The sequence below is a fragment of the Phyllobates terribilis genome, unplaced genomic scaffold (genome assembly GCF_046119375.1).
Source record: "Phyllobates terribilis strain yellow unplaced genomic scaffold, ASM4611937v1 Scaffold_5__5_contigs__length_657084704, whole genome shotgun sequence".
Taxonomy (NCBI): Eukaryota; Metazoa; Chordata; class Amphibia; order Anura; family Dendrobatidae; genus Phyllobates; species Phyllobates terribilis.
In genome coordinates this window covers 392219358-392238381 of record NW_027362765.1, presented here as the reverse complement: position 1 = coordinate 392238381, position 19024 = coordinate 392219358, and the positions used below count along the sequence as shown (strand labels likewise).

Below are 19024 nucleotides of genomic sequence, written 5' to 3'. Positions count from 1 at the left end.
ACAAACACACAACAAAGAACATAGAGGTCCGAAGACCTAGCAAAACTAACAGAGAACGGTAACAGAGCACCAAGCTAGCTCAAGAGTAGTAAATACAATGAAGTCCAGCAAGGCCAGGAGGGCGGAGCCGGATTAAATAGGCAAAAATGGTCATGTGACCAGCAAACTAGAAAAAACCTAACAGGAGAGTTCTAACAGTACCCCCTCTTCTAAGAGGATCCTCCGGATCCCCTAGGACCGGGCTTATCAGGAAACCTCATGTGAAACGCTCTGACAAGTCTGGAAGCAGAAACATCATCCGCCCTCACCCATGAGTTATCCTCGGGTCCGAAACCCTTCCAAGCGACGAGATACTGCAAACTCCCTCTATACCGTCTAGAATTTAGGATGCGGGAAATTTCATATTCCCCATCCTCCACCACCGGAGGAACAGTGGCAGAGGCGTCACCAACCGACACATCAGCTTTTTTCAACAGAGAAACATGAAACACCGGATTAATCTTCCAGGAGGTAGGAACCTCCAACCTAACAGCAGATTGGTTAACTATCTGAAGCACCTTAAAGGGCCCTACAAACTTGGGACCCAATTTTTTCGAAGGAATCCTCAATCGCAGATTCTTAGAGGACAACCAAACCATGTCACCAATAGCAAACGAAACCTCTTGCCGTTTCCTATCAAAGTACCTCTTAGATTTTTTGTTAGCCTCCTGAAGATTATCACGCACATCCGTCCAAACTCTCTCCAAATCACCGGAAAAACTCTCCTCCTCCGGCACAGCCGATACCAATTTGGAGAATGACCCAAAAGACGGATGTCTCCCAGTACAACAAAAAAAAGGCGAACACCCAGCAGAAGAGGATGTATGGTTGTTAAGAGCAAATTCAGCAAGTGGCAGAAACTCAGACCACCCCTCTTGGTTGTCTGCCACAAAGCAACGCAAGAACTGCTCAACATCCTGGTTCTTTCTTTCTGTCTGGCCATTAGACTCAGGATGATATCCGGATGAAAACGACAAATGAACTCCCAACCTGTCACAAAAGGCACGCCAAAAACGAGCCACGAACTGAGGTCCCCTATCAGAAACAATGTCAGTAGGAACACCATGTAGTCTGACAATTTCCTTGACAAAGGCCTTAGCGAGTGTCTTAGCGCAAGGCAGTTTGATGAAGGGAACCAAGTGACACATCTTGCTAAAACGGTCCACGACCACCCAGATGACCGTGAAACCTTCAGAGGGGGGAAGGTCAGTAATAAAGTCCATAGCCAGATGTGTCCACTAGGAACCTCCAGAGGGCAAAGCAACCCCGCAGCAGGAGCATGCGAAGACTTAGATCTAGCACACACAGTACATTGACGCACCCACTTAATGACTTCCTTCTGCCATCCAGGCCACCAAAAACTGCGACCCACAAGTCTCTTGGTCTCAGAAATTCCTGGATGACCTGCCAACCGAGACTCATGACACTCAACAAACAAATCTCTCCTAAAGGTCCTAGGCACAAACAACCTCCCATGGGGAGTGTTAGGTGGGGCATTCTCCTGTGCTTTAAGAATCTCATCTTCCAAAAACGGAGTCCAATGCAGCAATCACAACACCTTCTTGTAAAATGCTCCCCTCCTCCTCAGCACCGACCATGGGAGAAAAGCTGTGAGACAAAGCATCAGCTTTTACATTCTTGGTACTCGGGATGTAAGTAACAGAAAAATTAAACCGCGAGAAAAAAAGTGCCCATCTAGCCTGACGGGCATTCAAGCGCTTGGCAGCATCAAGATAGATCAGATTTTTGTGATCAGTGAAAACCTGAAAGGGAAATTCAGCACCTTCCAAGAGATGACGCCAGTGTTCAAATGCGAGTTTAATAGCCAGCAATTCCCGATTACCAATATCGTAATTAAGTTCAGTCTTAGAAAATTTTTTGGAAAAAAAAGCACAGGGATGTACTCCATCCTTGTTTTTCTGAGACAACACCGCACCGACCCCTACCGAAGAAGCATCAACCTCAACCAAAAACGGCTTAGTCACATCAGGCTGCATAAGGATGGGAGCAGAGGTGAACCTCTCCTTTAGAAACACAAAAGCTTCAATGGCCTCAGTAGTCCACTGAACCGCATTAGCACCTTTCCTGGTGAGATCGGTCAGTGGTTTGACAATAATAGAAAATTTTTTAATGAATTTTCTGTAATAATTGGCGAAACCCAAAAACCTCTGTATTGATTTCAAACCAATAGGCCTAGGCCATTCCTGAACCGCCTGAACCTTCACAGGGTCCATCTCAAAGCCCTCGCTGGAGATAATGTAGCCCAAAAAACTAATTCTCTGTACAGCGAACTCACATTTCTCTAGCTTAGCAAAAAGCGAATTGTCCATTAATAACTGTAAAACCTCACGTACGCTCCGCCAATGAGACTCAAGATCAGGCGAATAAATCAAAATGTCATCCAAATACACAACCACATTTTTGCCAATCAAAGGTCTAAGGATGTCATTAATAAGATTCTGAAAAAATGCTGGTGCATTGGTAAGACCAAAAGGCATAACCAGATTCTCAAAATGACCCACAGGAGTGTTAAAAGCAGTCTTCCATTCATCACCCTCCTTCATGCGCAACAAATTGTATGCCCCCCGGAGATCAATTTTAGAGAACCACTTGGCCCCCACTAACTGGTTAAACAAATCAGGAATCAATGGCAGTGGGTAAGGATTGAATACAGTAATTTTATTAATCTCACGAAAATCCAGACAAGGACGTAAACCGCCGTCCTTTTTTTTAACAAAAAAAATCCAACAGCCACAGGAGACTTGGATGGCCTAATGTGACCGGCGGCCAAGCTTGTCTGTATGTATTCCTCCAAAGCCTTTCTCTCAGGAATAGTAAGATTAAATAAACGACTTTTAGGAAGAGTCGCTCCAGGGACAAATTCAATGGTACAATCATAGTCTCTATGGGGAGGCAAAATTTGTGACTCCTCCTCAGAAAAAACTCTCCAAAAATCCTGAATAGGTACAGGTAATTCCCCTTTATCCACAGCAGCAATACGTCCGTTACAACACTTGTCATAACACTTAGGGCTCCAGGACTTAATTTCATTGGTAGACCAATCCAGTACAGGATTGTGCAATTTTAACCAAGGTAACACCAAAATTACTGGAGAAGGTAAATTATTTAATACCACCAAATCCAAATTTTCTTGGTGAATACCATTAATAGTGAGGGGAAATTCACAGACCTTGTGAGTAACACTCTTCAAGGGGGAGCCATAGACAGAAACCACAGCAATAGGGGATGACAAAGGTTTGGGTTTTAATTTAAGTTTTTCCAAGAATCCCCCATCAATCACATTCAGAGTAGAACCACAATCCACAAATATCCGAAATTCAATTAATTCTTCCTGAGCAGCAGTAGTAGCAGAAAGAAATACCCCCTTAGTATTTAAACAGGCAATACGGGCGTAACTGGCCTTTTTTTTTTCTTTGTTCATACGAAGCACACAGTTCTTAATGAAATGGTCAGATTTCCCGCAATAAAAGCACAAACCTTCAGAAGATCTGCGGTCTTTTTCCTGATAGCGGGGTGCCATCGCCCCAATCTCCATCGGCTCTCCAATGTCAGTACAGACCCTCTCAAGACTCGGAACTGACATGGCAGAGGATTTACTCTCATTAACCCTTGCACGCAGTCTCCTGTCCACCCGTATAGCTAATTGAATTGCCTCCTGCAAGTTTCCAGGTGTGGGATAAGCAATCAGCAAATCCTTAACCCTTTCACCTAGCCCCGCAAGAAACAAACTTTTCAAAGCTGAATCGTTCCACCCCACCTGGGCAGACCACCGACGGAAGTGAGAACAATATTTTTCCACATTACCTGATCCCTGCCTCAAACGTCTCAATTCAGACTCAGCAGATGAGACACGATCAGGATCATCGAACAACAAACCCAAAGCAGAAAAAAAACTATCCACTGATCTAAAGCACGAATCACTAGGTTGGAGAGAAAAAGCCCATCCCTGAGGATCCTTGCGCAAAAGTGACATTATGAACCCTATGCGCTGTGATTCATCACCAGAGGATCCGGGTCTTAAACGAAAATACAATAAACAAGCATTTTTAAAAGAAAAAAAATCTTGTTGTTCACCAAAAAATAGATCAGGCAGACGTACCTTTGGCTCTACCAAATGTGCTCCAGAACAGCTACTCACGTGTTGTTGGAGCTCGGCCACCTCCAGAGAAAGTCCCTGCAAGCGTTGAGCCAAATCTTGAACCGAGACCATGATGGAAACTGGAGGTCTTTCCTTAGAGAAATTTTTTGGTTTGGACTTAGCAGTAAGGAAAGACAGGAGATCTGTCCCTACAATAGAACTAAACTGGATCCCTATGATGTAACGGGGAACCTGATCCTGCGATCAGACCTCCTAAAGTCCTCGGCTAGTCTGTACGAAGACCTATAGATGCAAGGGAGGGATCCCTACAAGAACTAGGGACTGGGATAAAGTTGGACACCTCCTAGCAGAAATTGTAGCAGTCAAAGACAAACACACAACAAAGAACATAGAGGTCCGAAGACCTTGCAAAACTAACAGAGAACGGTAACAGAGCACCAAGCTAGCTCAAGAGTAGTAAATACAATGAAGTCCAGCAAGGCCAGGAGGGCGGAGCCGGATTAAATAGGCAAAAATGGTCATGTGACCAGCAAACTAGAAAAAAACTAACAGGAGAGTTCTAACACCACAGACAGATGATAAATGGAGCAGCTAGTCACACATGCACCCTACATGGTCTTCATTGTCTCTGGCACTGATGAAGATGCCTTATCACAGTGATGAGCTCGGCTATCTTCATACCTTCAGAGCCATAAGACCTAGCATAGAGTGGTAGAGAGCATGGACAAACTGATGTTCCAGTCAACTGATCCTGGCTGCGTTCTCACAGCCATGGAAAAACCAGGAGAATCCCTTGTTCTGGCGACTGGTGGAGGTCCCAACCTTTCCAGTGGATAATGATTTATGTAGACCAAAGTACCCCTTTGACTTATATCTTCATGTTAACTCATATCATCATAAAATGATAGCATGAAGCATCCAACTTATGGCTCCCATATCAGTGACAGCCACAGGACACTCATAACCGTGACATCACAATGATTCCAAATACAGTACCTGCCGTCAGAACCACCTATGGTCGGGTTTAGATGGCAATACTGAAAATTGGGCCAGTTGCTATTGCAAATCGCAAAGTGATGGATTCCATCTGCTCAACGGCATCACGGACAGGTGTCCGAATTTTCTTTCTTTGCATGCATTATTCTGGTCCAAAGTACTGCATGAATTTTTCCACGCAGAACAATTGGTTAACATGAAAAATCAGCTATATGCACTGGTACACTGGCTATAATGGGTCAGTGAAGCACATGCTAACAATATCAGCAGCAAGCCCTCCATAACATTTATAGCTGGTGGACTTCGCAAATACAATGTAATCCACAAGACCCTTTTACAATAGTAAAGGAATGAACTCAAGTCAAATGCCTAAATATAATTGATGCAAATTCCATTTATCATCAAGAGGAGTGAAGGGAATGACCTGAAAAGAGCCATGATGATTAAAAACTATTTGGCTTCTGCTTTGTGTGCCATGCTGAACATCCTCAAAAAGTTGGCATGCATGGTCTGCAGTAGGCTCCTAAGTCCCCCTAGATACCAGTGCTTGAGTGCTGGATCCAAACAAACAGATCTTAGAAGATACAGGATTAGAACCTGCAATACCATCATTATATACGTCCAGTATTAGTAAATTTGTGGCACCAGATTTTATACACTAGTACAGTGGTGCTTAAGGCTTCACCCATTGTTAATCTATCAAAGTTTTAGATTTTCCATATGTAAATGTGTTTTATTCAGGAAGGATTTGCACATTGAGGGTCATGAGCAGAGCACTCCGCCATCGATCCTCTGTTAGTGACTCAGACTATTAGTGTTGTGGGCAGCTCGCTAAGCTTTAGTGAAGCATGGCTAATGGCTTTGTATCTCCGCTTTTACTAATGTCCTTATGTAGGAAATGGAAACAAGAAAACCACAATCAATTACAGTTTTATCCTCTCCAGTTGAATAAAGGAGATTATACTGTTGTGGTGTGAGGACTGCTACTGTCAATTATCGGATATGCCTATCTTTATTATTATTATTTTCAGAGCAGCATTGATTCCATGAGAAGGGATTACATACAAGATAGAAATATAAAATACGGTGAACAAACTAACAATGACAGACCTTGCGGGCTTTCAGTCTACAGGATAATGGGGAAGGAAACAGTAGAATAGGCGGCAGCTCCGGTGGTGGTGATCAACAGGATCATTGCAGGCGGTAAGCCTTCCTTAAGAGATGGGTTTTTAAGTTCCGTCTGAAAGTTCCGAGTGTGGTGGATATCGGATGTGTTGAGGCACAGAATTCCAGAGAATGGGGAACTCTTGGGAGAAGTCTTGGAGGTGATTGGGTGAGGAACGTATGAGTGTGGAGAAGAGAAGGAGGTCTTCGGGGTACCAAAGTTTGGGTGTTGGAAAATATCGGGAGATTAGTTCAGAGATATACGAAGGAGACAGATTATGAATGGCTTTGTAGGTCAGTGTTAGCAGTTTGAAATGGATACGCTGGGGAATTGGCACCCAATAAATGGATTTTCAGAGTGGAGAAGCAGAGGAGTAGCGAGGAGAAAGGTGGATTAGTTGGGCAGCAGAGATAAGGACGGACTGGAGAGGTGTGAGTGTTAGCAGAGAGGCCACACAAGAGTATATTGCAGTAGTCGAGGAGGGAGATCATGAGGGCATGCACTAACATTTTAGTAGACTCAGTGTTGGGATTTTGGAGCAGAGAGGTAGATCTGGGTATCATCAGCATGTATGTGGTAATGGAAGCCATGGGACTTTATGAGCTGTTCTAGCCCAAAAGGTACAGATTGAGAAGAGTAGGGGTCTCGGGAAAGAGCTTTGAGGGACTACAACAGAAAGAGGGCGGGGTGAGGAGGAAGTATGAGAATTGGAGACACTAAATGTGAGAGGATTTGTAGTAGGAGGGAGCGGCTGACTGAATCAAAGACAGAGGACACATCTAGAAGGAGGAATATAAAAAAATTCTGTTAGTAATTTTGGTCAGGGCAGTTTCGGTGGAGTGGTGGGGACGGAAGCAGGACTGTAGGTCGTTAAAGACTGAGTTAGATGTGAGATGGGAGGAAAGTTTGTATCGCCTTAGGGGGGTCTGGTTTGGGGTCTGTATTTGCTCAGGAATCTTGTCTGGGGTTTGACTTTGTTTTGGGATCTTATCTTGGGTCTGTATTTGTTAAGAGGTCTGGTCTTAGGTGTGTATTTGATCAGGGGCCTGGTCTTGGGTCTGTATGTTTTTTTTTTTTCTTTTAGAGGACCTAATTTGAGGTATATATTTATTTTAGGGATCTGATGTCTGCAATTTTGTAAGGGTTCTGGCTTGAGGTTATTATTTGTTTAGGAGGTCAGGTTTGGGGTTTCTATTTGAGGAAGGGTCTGGTGAACAGTCTGTATTTCTTTGGGGAGCTTAGACCAGGGTAATTTTTTATGGATATGGTCTGGAGTCTGTGTTTATTTATGGAAATTGGCTTGAAGTCTGTATTTACAGTATTTAGGGGTCTGCTGAGTGGTCTGTTACAAAAACAGCAGAACTTTTCTTAGAGAGGTTTTTTAACATTTTGAACATTTTATTCCCGCAATGCAGTGGAGCAATGTCTTCTCCACTTGGTCTGATCTTCTAACGCTTTAGTATCTCACTGATACAGGGGCAGGTAACAATTATGGAGGATCCCAACAATGCAGGTTGTGTGTCTGATGCCAATCATTTTGGAATCGGCCTCCAACGCAGCAGATTTGTTAAAATTTCACTCATCTTTTATTTCGCCCATAAAAAGCACAGAACTGGGGCCCATTTTGTCCTTTACTCTTCCCTAGTTAACCAATGACAAATACTGCTATCACAAGGCAGGTACAGTGCCCTGTATAACTTTGGGTACCACCCAGTGGGATCTTTCGGAAAAGGATTTTTTTCATGCGTTGTAAGATTTCTACTTACTTGGTTGCGGTTTAAGGTAGGCACGGGAAGCCGTTTCAGTAAAATGTCCAGGCTGGTCTATTAAAACTCCATAAACCGCTCAGGATAACAAAACAAAGTAAATTTTCCATACAGTAGTGTGGGTTCGCCCGCTCTGGTTGGTGTCCAGCTATTTAGTCCTTAGCCAAGACAGACACACTGGAGGGTCTGCACACTTCCACACACAGACACTGAATAAGACAACTGGTCTTCTTCTTACCTACCACCATACCACACCCCAGGGTGGGGATATGTGAGCAGCCAGTCCCAACTATCTCTTGGACTGCTCATAAACCCGGCCCTGACACGCCCTATTAACTCTTTCAGCACTATACGTGCTGGAGCCTGCTTTTTGGAGCGTACATTATCGAGGCTACAAACCTTGATGATACAGTGTCGGCAAAAAAAAAACAAAAAAAAAAACTTTACATGTAAAATCCACGTCATGATTTCACTTCTTAAAAGTGCACACAATAGGGAAGATAATCAAAAACTGCGTAAAATAAAAACTGGCTTAGTAAAATGTAAATACTAATTAATGACGAAATACTAATTGTGATGAAATATGCACAAAAATGATAATGTCAAGATTTTGTGGTTTTGCTGAACTTGTAAAGAATTTCTTTTGTCATCTTACAGCATTCATCCCTCTTAGTAGTACAGCAAAAATAACAAAACCCGTACCATACCCATGGCAAACAAGGTCATACCCTTCGAGTGATATCTAGGGAAGGTAGAATCTGTCTAAAAAAAAAAAAAAAAAAAAAAAAATTGTGCTTTTCTGGCTATCTTCTGAATTGCCCATTAAAATCCCTTGTGCCAATCCACACTCGACCTACTCTTTACACTACTGACGTTTATAGGTATAGAAGGCCTAGAAAAGAAGTTATAATTAATTCATAGAGGAAGTAACTTTACTGTCACACACCATTTTATAATGCAGACATCAATGGCTGTGCCAGTAATTTCCTGACTAGTGGGCAATCCTACCAGTCATAGGCTGGGCTTTATAGGATGTCATCATTTTTACTATATACTACAGTAATGTAGTAATGCATTATTTAGAGCAAGTGAGCAAACAATCGCAGGTTTAATTAATAAAATGAAAAGCAAAAAAAAAAGTTTTGAAAAATAATTCAAAAATTTTAATTAACCCTCTTTTCCCTACTTAAAAATAAATTAAAAATAAATATATTAGTCAAATAAGCCAAGCCAGTAAATGGTGGAAAGCAAAAAAAAAAAAAGAAAAAAAGAGCTAAAAGGCCAGAACTGAAATGTCTTCTAAAAGTGCAATAAAAAAACAACAAACATTGTATGTAGCCTAAAATATATCAATTAAAGCCATCGAATTGTCCTGTATAAAACTATCTCTTGCGGTTAGATTGCTAGATTGATGAAAAAAAAATAAAAACTAAAAAAAAAAAAGTTATGGGTGTCAGAAAGTGTCAACACAAACCAAATTTATTTTCTTACAAATTTCGTATTTTTTTTTTCCACCACTTAACTAACAATAAAATATATACACAAGTTTGGTAAAGCCGTAATCGTCCTGACCTGGAGAATCATTTTACCAGGTTATTGTTACGGCACACTAAACATTGGAAGAGCAAAATACACAAAAACATTTTGGAATTGTGCTTTCTTTTTTCAGTACAGTTGAATTTTTTTTTTTTATGGGGGACATTATATGGTAAAAAAAAAAAAATGGTGCGATTCAAAATAACTCGTCCAGCAGAAAACAAGCCCAATGTCGACTGAAAAATAAAAGACGTTATGACTCCTGGAAGGAGTGAAGGAGAAAAATGAAAGCGTAAAAATAAAAACTGACCGAGGATGAAGGGATTAAAAATAAAATGGAGTGCAAATTTTTTTATAGACGGCGCCTACCTTGGGTTATACATGGTATTACAGCTAGGACAAAATGAACACATTAAGAAAGTCCATGAATTCTAAAGTCACGTCCCTGCACGTCTGGCATCCCGCTGGTTATTGCATGTGATAATCTTCCTATTTATGTTATGTGTTTTTGCCAAAGCTCTTCAGACCGAAATGCTAATTAGTAACTTGTGTTGAGCATCACTACTATTGCCGATGCCAAATCTGACAAAGTGAGCACATGTAAAAACTGGCCGGCTTCCTGGAGGACTGGTATGAAGTGAACAATTAGTAATACTGCGACAGAGTGATTAACCACATATTAGACTCATGCATGATATAATATACAAGGCTTTTCTGGCAGATAAAGCAACAGGGGTTACTAAGGTTGCTGAGACTGTTTATATATTGGCGCCACCCAGTCCACAATTATGTATGGAGCAATGGGAGTGAACTATATTAATCATACACACAAGGCCTCAGGCCTTACTGTAAAACTGTATTTGTTGCCCATAGCAACCAATGAGAGCACAGCTTTCATTTAGCCAGAGCAGTTTATAAAATGAAAACTGAGCTCTGATTGGCTGCTATGGGCAACAACGTCAGAGATTCACTGTAATGCAGTTTTGATGATTGATTAGGCTATGGGAGGTCCACAGTCACCACTGATTTTTGGGGGAAAAAATGTCACCGTGGGTTTTGATGTAGTTTTTTTTAATTTTTTTTAAACATAACCAGAAATGGATCCAGTATTAAAAAAAAATACTAGGCCTCATTTATAACAACTGTTGAAGCTGAAAAATGTTTTTGTTGCCCTTAGCAACCATACAGAACTCAGCTTTCATTATTTTTACCGCTATACATTTGCGATGGATCATGTGAGCTATGAAGTGAGCTCAGGAGATGGGAATGCTCCACACAGATGTCGACTGCATAATACAGCCGGCACCCGAGAGTAACTGCTGCGATTGGAACTAACTCCAATAGCAACCAATTAACATTTTAGATGACGGTCAATCGTGAAAGTCATATTTAGAAGGCTAAAAATGAGAAAGGAGGGGAAGGGGGCTTGCTTCCGACACCCACTGTCTTTCCCCTAATGCGATCAATCGTCAGGGGCAAATATATCATTACTCCTATGAAAATAGTAATCCAGTAATCATACAATATACTTCTCAACTTTTATGGCGAAGTATATTGTTTAAAAGATTAACGTAAAAAAAAAAAAATATATATATATATATAATAATAAATTTTATATATATATATATATATATATATATATATATATATATATATATACATACATTATATATATATATATATATATATATATATATATATATATATATATACAGTACAGACCAAAAGTTTGGACACACAACCTCATTTAAAGATTTTTCTGTATTTTCATGACAATGCAAATTGAACATTCACACTGAAGGCATCAAAACTATGAATTAACACATGTGGAATTATATACTTAACAAAAAAGTATGAAACAACTGAAAATATGTCTTATATTCTAGGTTCTTCAAAGTAGCCACCTCTTGCTTTGATGACTGCTTTGCACACTCTTGGCATTCTCTTGATGAGCTTCAAGAGGTAGTCACCGGAAATGGTTTTCACTTCACAGGTGTGCCCTGTCAGGTTTAATAAGTGGGATTTCTTGCCTTTTAATTGGGGTTGGGACCATCAGTTGTGTTGTGCAGAAGTCTGGTGGATACACAGCTGATAGTCCTACTGAATAGACTGTTAGAATTTGTATTATGGAAAGAAAAAAGCAGCTAAGTAAAGAAAAACGAGTGGCCATCATTACTTTAAGAAATGAAGGTCAGTCAGTCCGAAAAATTGGGCAAACTTTGAATGTGTCCCCAAGTGCAGTTGCAAAAACCATCAAGCGCTAAAAAGAAACTGGCTCACATGAGGACCACCCCAGGAAAGGAAGACCAAGAGTCACCTCTGCTTCAGAGGATAAGTTTATCCGAGTCACCAGCCTCAGAAATAACAGGTTAACAGCAGCTCAGATTAGAGACCAGGTCAATGCCACACAGAGTTCTAGCAGCAGACACATCTCTTCAACAACTGTTAAGAGGAGACTTTGTGCAGCAGGCCTTCATGGTAAAATAGCTCCTAGGAAACCATTGCTAAGGACAGGCAACAAGCAGAAGAGACTTGTTTGGGCTAAAGAACACAAGGAATGGACATTAGACCAGTAGAAATCTGTGCTTTGGTCTGATGAGTTCAAATTTGAGATCTTTGGTTTCAACCACCGTGTCTTTGTGCAACGCAGAAAAGGTGAACGGATGGACTCTACATGCCTGATTCCCACCGTAAAGCATGGAGGAGGAGGTGTGATGGTGTGGGGATGCTTTGCTGGTGACACTGTTGGGGATTTATTCAAAATTGATGGCATACTGAACCAGCATGGCTAGCACAGCATCTTGCAGTGGCATGCTATTCCATCCGGTTTGCGTTTAGTTGGATCATCATTTAATTTTTAACAGGACAATGACCCCAAACACACCTCCAGGCTGTGTAAGGGCTATTTGACCAAGAAGGAGAGTGATGGGGTGCTACGCCAGATGACCTGGCCTCCACAGTCACCAAACCTGAACCCAATCGAGATGGTTTGGGGTGAGCTGGACCGCAGAGTGAAGGCAAAAGGGCCAACAAGTGCTAAGCATCTCTGGGAACTCCTTCAAGATAGTTGGAAGACCATTTCCGGTGACTACCTCTTGAAGCTCATCAAGAGAATGCCAAGAGTATGCAAAACAGTCATCAAAGCAAAAGGTGGCTACTTTGAAGAACCTAGAATATGACATATTTTCAGTTGTTTCACACTTTTTTGTTAAGTATATAATTCCACATGTGTTAATTCATAGTTTTGATGCCTTCAGTGTGAATGTACAATTTTCAAAGTTATGAAAATACAGAAAAATCTTTAAATGAGAAGGTGTGTCCAAACTTTTGGTCTGTACTGTATATATATATATATATATATATATATATATATATATATATATATATATATATATATATATATATATATATATATATATATATATATATATATATATATATATATATATATACACACATACATACATACATACATATGACGCGCCCCCTGGGCCAGTGCTGTTAGGGGATTACCCGGAGCCGGATCAGATGGGGGTTGTAGTCTCCGAGTGGCGGCGACCCGGTCCGTGCCCAGGGTGTCAAACTCAGTGTGTGGCAGTCTTGATAGATGCTATTGGTGTTCTTTAGTGTCGACTACGCCACCCGTTGATTTGCGGTCCAAAGGCCGCCGCTGCAGCAGGGTCCGCTGAGGCTGTTGGTATGTGTGCAGCTTTGGTAGTATAACCCCCAATGGGAGGGGTATAGCCTCAGGGGGTCAGGTGTAGAGGATGGTGGTTGTGAAGGTGCAGGATGAATCAGCAAGAAGACTCAGAGTCGGGCTGTGCAGTTCAGGGGTTTTTACTTACGGGTGTTCTTATAGTCACTCTGGCCTGAAGCGACCACCCGAGCCGTGCTGCGTCCACCAGGTCCTGGACTCGGCCAACCCCCAAGTAATTCTGGAGCGTGGTCCTGAGCTCCTGTCTGACTTTCCCTCTCTTCTGGCCGTTCTCACCAGGGATCCACCTATGTCCGGCTCCCTCGGGTCTCTTGGTGGGTACACCCCTTCTGGGTTCCCTGACCCTATACCTGGTATGCCTTCCTAGTGGATTTAGTGAGGGTCGTGGCAGATCCTGCCCACGACCTCCGGTCTCTGGCTAAGGTGTGCTTTTCTCTCTGCCAGCTTGGGATCCGGTACCCTGGGTGCCAACCCTTCACCCTGTTGTTTGTATTCTGGGGTCTTGGGGTTCCTTCTTCTTCTCTCTGGGTCCTTCTGACTCCTCTCTCTCTCTCAGACTTGGCCTTGGAGCTGGGCCCAGCCGGAACCACAACTCCCTGTCAGCCCTTCTGGCTGAGCTTCTCTGCTCTGCTCCTCTGACTAAACTCTGACAGACTGACCCTGTCCTAAGATGGTGCCCACCTTATATACTCCCTCTATGTGTGAGCTCAGGTGACCAGCACCCAATGAGCTCCTAGCATTACCCAGACTGCTCCCCCTATCTGCCCCTACACTACTGGGATGTTCCAACCCCCTCCCACTCCAGCCAGGGACAGACACTATCGTACCTGCACATATATTGGTGGGAGTACCGTCGATCTGTCCCCCGGAAATGGGATGTATGTAGTGTATGCAGCTATCTAGCTCAGTTCCACACTCCATCCTTACCCGGGAGTGGAATATCACACCTCTGGCTTGAGGTGCAATACCCCTGTAGCAGCCGAATCCTCAGGGTGCTACACATACATACACACAGTTTTAAAAGATATAAAAATTAATAAACATAATATAACAGTTTTAAATCACATCATTTTTACAGAAATGTGAATAGTTAAATTATAAAAATTGAAATGCGAGAGAAAAAGCAGATAAAAAAAAAATTAACATACTTGGTATTACAGAAGGCATAATTGTCAAGTATTAATAAAATATAAAACATATTTATCCCATACAATAAACCACAAAAAAGAAAAAAAAAAAAAAACGAAATTGAAGAATCGCTGATTTTTTGTCACATCAGCTCCCCTTCAATAAAAAAAAAAAAAAAAAAGGAATAAAAAAAGAGACCAAAAAGATGTATGAACTCTTTAATGGCAGATAAAATAAATTAAACTATAGCTCACTATGCAAAAAACAAGCCCTCATCATGAAACGCTATAAAACAAACAAACAAAAAAGATAAAAAAAAAAAAAAGAGTTCTGGCTCTCAGATTATGGCGACTGAAGTAATAAATAAAAAAAAAGTTTATTTTTAAGTATTTTTATTTTTGTTTATTTATTTTTAAGTACCATGAAAATATTTGTAAATTTGCCACTACCAAAAATGTACTGACCCATAGTGAAAGTTAAAAAGTTATCCACAAAGTGAACGTCAAAAAATAAACCCAAAAAACGATGGCAGAATTCCTTTTATTGCCATTCACTTTGTTTTTTTTTCAAATTTTTTGTCTCACCTGATCACTACTGCTTCATTAACACATAGGACATTTTTGTGATCAGTGGGGGTTCCAATGGTCAATCCCCCAAGTGATCATACATTTATCACCCATCCAATAATAATCCTAGCTATGCTACAACAGAAATTTACATTTTTAGCAACTATGGAATTATCATATAGTCACAAACTCACCCAAAAAAAGTTGAAATGGAGAATCCTGTCTTGGAAATTCTTACCTAAACGAATATTTTATTTTATATTTGGTTGGGGAATCAGCTACATGAAAAAAGAGAAACTTTTGCAATTGTTAGGAGTTTGCAATTAGGGAAGTCACACCTTAAAGGGGTTGTTTAGCTTAAAAAAACAAAAACATTTTCATATGTCTTAGACAAGTTTTGAGACGGGATCCTGTTCAGGATCTATATCTCATCATGCTTAGCGTCTCTTACAAATTGCTTCTTTTTCTCTAAAGGACCGGTCTTGCCCGGCATTCATTTTTTAAAAAAAGAAGTCACTAGTCATAAATATGGATTATTTTCCCCTTGGTTTAATTGCCTCTGTTCTCCTGGAGAGTGTGTAGTTTTTCTTTTGCTCCTGTGCCTCTCCGTTCCTGAGATATGGCCCCCTCTTCCTTGTAGATAAATTTAGTCTTAGTAGCCAGGGTGTGGTCATCCAGAAGACTTCCATAAAAATTTGAGGACTTTCCACTTGACTACTAAGACTAGTATAGAGAAGAGGGGGTCATATCTAAGGAATGGAGAGGGACAAAAAAATATATACAATGCAAAATTTAAGAACAGCAGCATTTACACCAAGGCATTTTTTTCCCCATAATTATTTTTGCACATGCACAGCCAAATGAGGATTTGCTTGAAGAAAGCCAAGAAAGTTTTTATTGGTACCATTTGGGGACATTTATGACTTTTTGATTCTTCTTATTCAATTTTTTTGGGGACAACAAGATGAGCAAAACCAGCAATTCTGCCATTTCTGGCATGAGCATAACTAATGTGATTTTTTTTTATGGTGTGGGTTGTTACAAATTATGCAATGCCCATATTGTAATTATCATGTTAAAGGGAACCAATAATTGGAAAAAACGCTATTTGGTCATGTTCACGCATTCAGTATTTGGTCAGTATTTTATGCATGGGCGTACCCAGGATCAAAACTAGGGGGGGTAAGCCATGGTCACAGATACCGAAGAGAAATACAGTATATATATAGTACAATGCAAAGAATTCACTTCTTACATTACATGAGTGATATCTATTGTAAATTCCACAATAACTCAGAAACCGGTGAATCGCTCCACACAGTATACTGGCCGCCATAAAATGCCCCATACAGGATACTGGTCCCCATATAACGCTCCATACAGGATACTGGCCCCCATATAACGCTCCATACAGAATACTGGCCCCCATATAACGCTCCATACAGAATACTGGCTCCCATATAACGCTCCATACAGAATACTGGCCCCCATATAACGCTCCATACAGAATACTGGCCCCCATATAACCATCCATACAGAATACTGGCCCCCATATAACGCTCCATACAGGATACTGGCCCCCATATAATGCTCCATACAGAATACTGGCCCCCATAAAATGCTCCATACAGAATACTGGCCCCCATAAAATGCTCCATACAGAATACTGGCCCCCATATAACGCTCCATACAATATACTGGCCCCCATATAACGCTCCATGCAGGCTGTTCCCCACACATAATGCCTCATGCAGGCTGTCCCCCCCCCCATATAATGCCCCGTGTAGGATGTCACCACACCTTATAATGCCCCATGCAGGATGACACCCCCCCTTCCTTATGCCCCATGCAGGATGTCACCCCCCCTCCCTTATAATGCCCCATGCAGGATGTCACACACACCCCCTCCCTTATAATGCCCCATGCAGGATGTCACACACACCCCCTCCCTTATAATGGCCCATGCAGGATGTCACACACACCCCCTCCCTTATAATGCCCCATGCAGGATGTCACACACACCCCCCTCCCTTATAATGCCCCATGCAGGATGTCACCCCCCCTTATAATGCCCCATGCAGGATGTCACCGCCCCTTATAATGCCCCATGCAGGATGTCACACCCCCCCCCCTTATAATGCCCCATGCAGGATGTCACACACACCCCACCCCTTATAATGCCCTATGCAGGATGTCACACACCCCCACCTCTTATAATGCCCTATGCAGGATGTCACACACCCCCACCTCACCCCCCTCCCTTATATTGCCACAGGCCTCCATATAATAGAAGAAAAAAAAATCAAATACTCACCTCACATCTCACCGCTGCTCCGGACTCCAGCGTCACCGGCCTCATCCCGCTCAGCGCTTGGACTGCTCAGGAAAGAGCGCAGTGTAAAGACGTCACCACGCCCTCTGACCTGAGACATCACAGTGCAGCAGCCGCGCCGGATGCAGGAGCTGCTGCAGAGGCACGGGGAGGGGTAAGTATTGTGCCGGGTGCCGGGGCCCTGAGCAAGCGGGGGGGAGCGGGCGCTGACGGTGAGGGCCCCCCCCCCCTGCCCCACGGTGGGTACGCCCATGATTTTATGTCAGTATTTGTAAGCTAAAACCAGGAGTGGGTGAAAAATACAGAAGTGGTGACGTGTTCCTGTTATATTTTTCCTCTGATTATCCCACTCCTGATTTTAGCTTACAAATACTGATGTAAAATACTGACCAAATACTGAATTTGTGAAAGTGGCCTTACCCTGCAGATATTGGGCAAATCTACAGGATAACAGCATTCTGAAGCTGTGCCGCTGCTGCACTGGAAGCAGGAGAACAAAAACTTTATGCCTCCCGGCTGCCTCTGGCTTTCAGTCAAAGAGGCGTGGCCGGCATGGCTTCAGTTACAGGCAGCTGTAGTCGTGCCCCGGCACTGCATGACAGCTGGCTCCGCAGTGCATCAGTACAGAGACGGATGTCAGTCAGTACCAGCTGCGCCTTTATGACTGAAAGCCCAAGGCTGCTGGGGAAAACAAAGTTAACTTCCTCCTGGCAGCTAGCCTTTCAGTGAAGCGGCCTCACGGCTTTAGAGTGCTATTAACCTGCAGATTAACCCCATATCTGCAAATTCAAAGCATTTTTTCACAGGACAGGTTCCCTTTGAGTGGATTTTTTTTTTAAATCATTTTCATTTTTTTTACAATATTTATTAGTTCTACAAAAAGGTTTAAATTTGCAATCATTTGATTGCTAATATAATACATTACATGGAGGTAATAAATCATATATTTATAGTACATGTTGTTTTGATTAGACAGATAATACATATTTATCCAATTCTACTGTTTTTTCCTAGCTATGCCCTACTTATATCATAGCCTTCTTCTCTCTTCGTATATACTAGTTGGATGCCACGATCAGCATTTCTTATGAATTGATGCACAAATAGCCTATTAAACAGTATTTTTCATATTTCCTGTATGTGCAATACAGGAATTTTACAGTGAGGTCACAAGAATCTGGTTGCCCCAAAGAACAACATTGCCATTCATGTTAACATATTCTGCATCACTATTCAATTAATGCACCCATATTCTTCCCTGTCACCAGGTTTTTGCTACCTAATCTGAGAACAGCAAAATGTAGGGCAGAGACCCAGATTCCAGTGATCTATCACTTACTGGGGCTGCTTGCAGTAGTTTTTATAAAACCATTGTTTTATCAGCATAAGATTATTAATTGGTGACTAATTTGGCCTGCTGCCAGGTAGTCCAACCACGTCCCCACCACTAATTGACAGCTTTCTGCCTATGCACAGTGGACTCAAAAAGCTATTTAACAGAGCAGCGTTATACACAACTCAGTATTCAGAGAAGTGGTAGATCAATGTTTTTAATGAAAACTGCAGCACCCAGTAAAGTAAGTGAAACAACGCAGGAATCAGGGTCTCTGCCTCTACATGATGCTGATGTAAAAACCCGGTGACCGATTTCCTTTAAGGGA

At 41.9% G+C, this 19024-nt stretch overlaps 1 protein-coding gene across 1 annotated transcript in view; it reads right to left on the bottom strand.

Moving 5' to 3' along the window:
* The window catches only part of GOLGA7B (golgin A7 family member B), a 79139-nt gene that overhangs the window by 47867 nt on the left and 12248 nt on the right, over positions 1-19024 (bottom strand). The window lies entirely within an intron of this gene.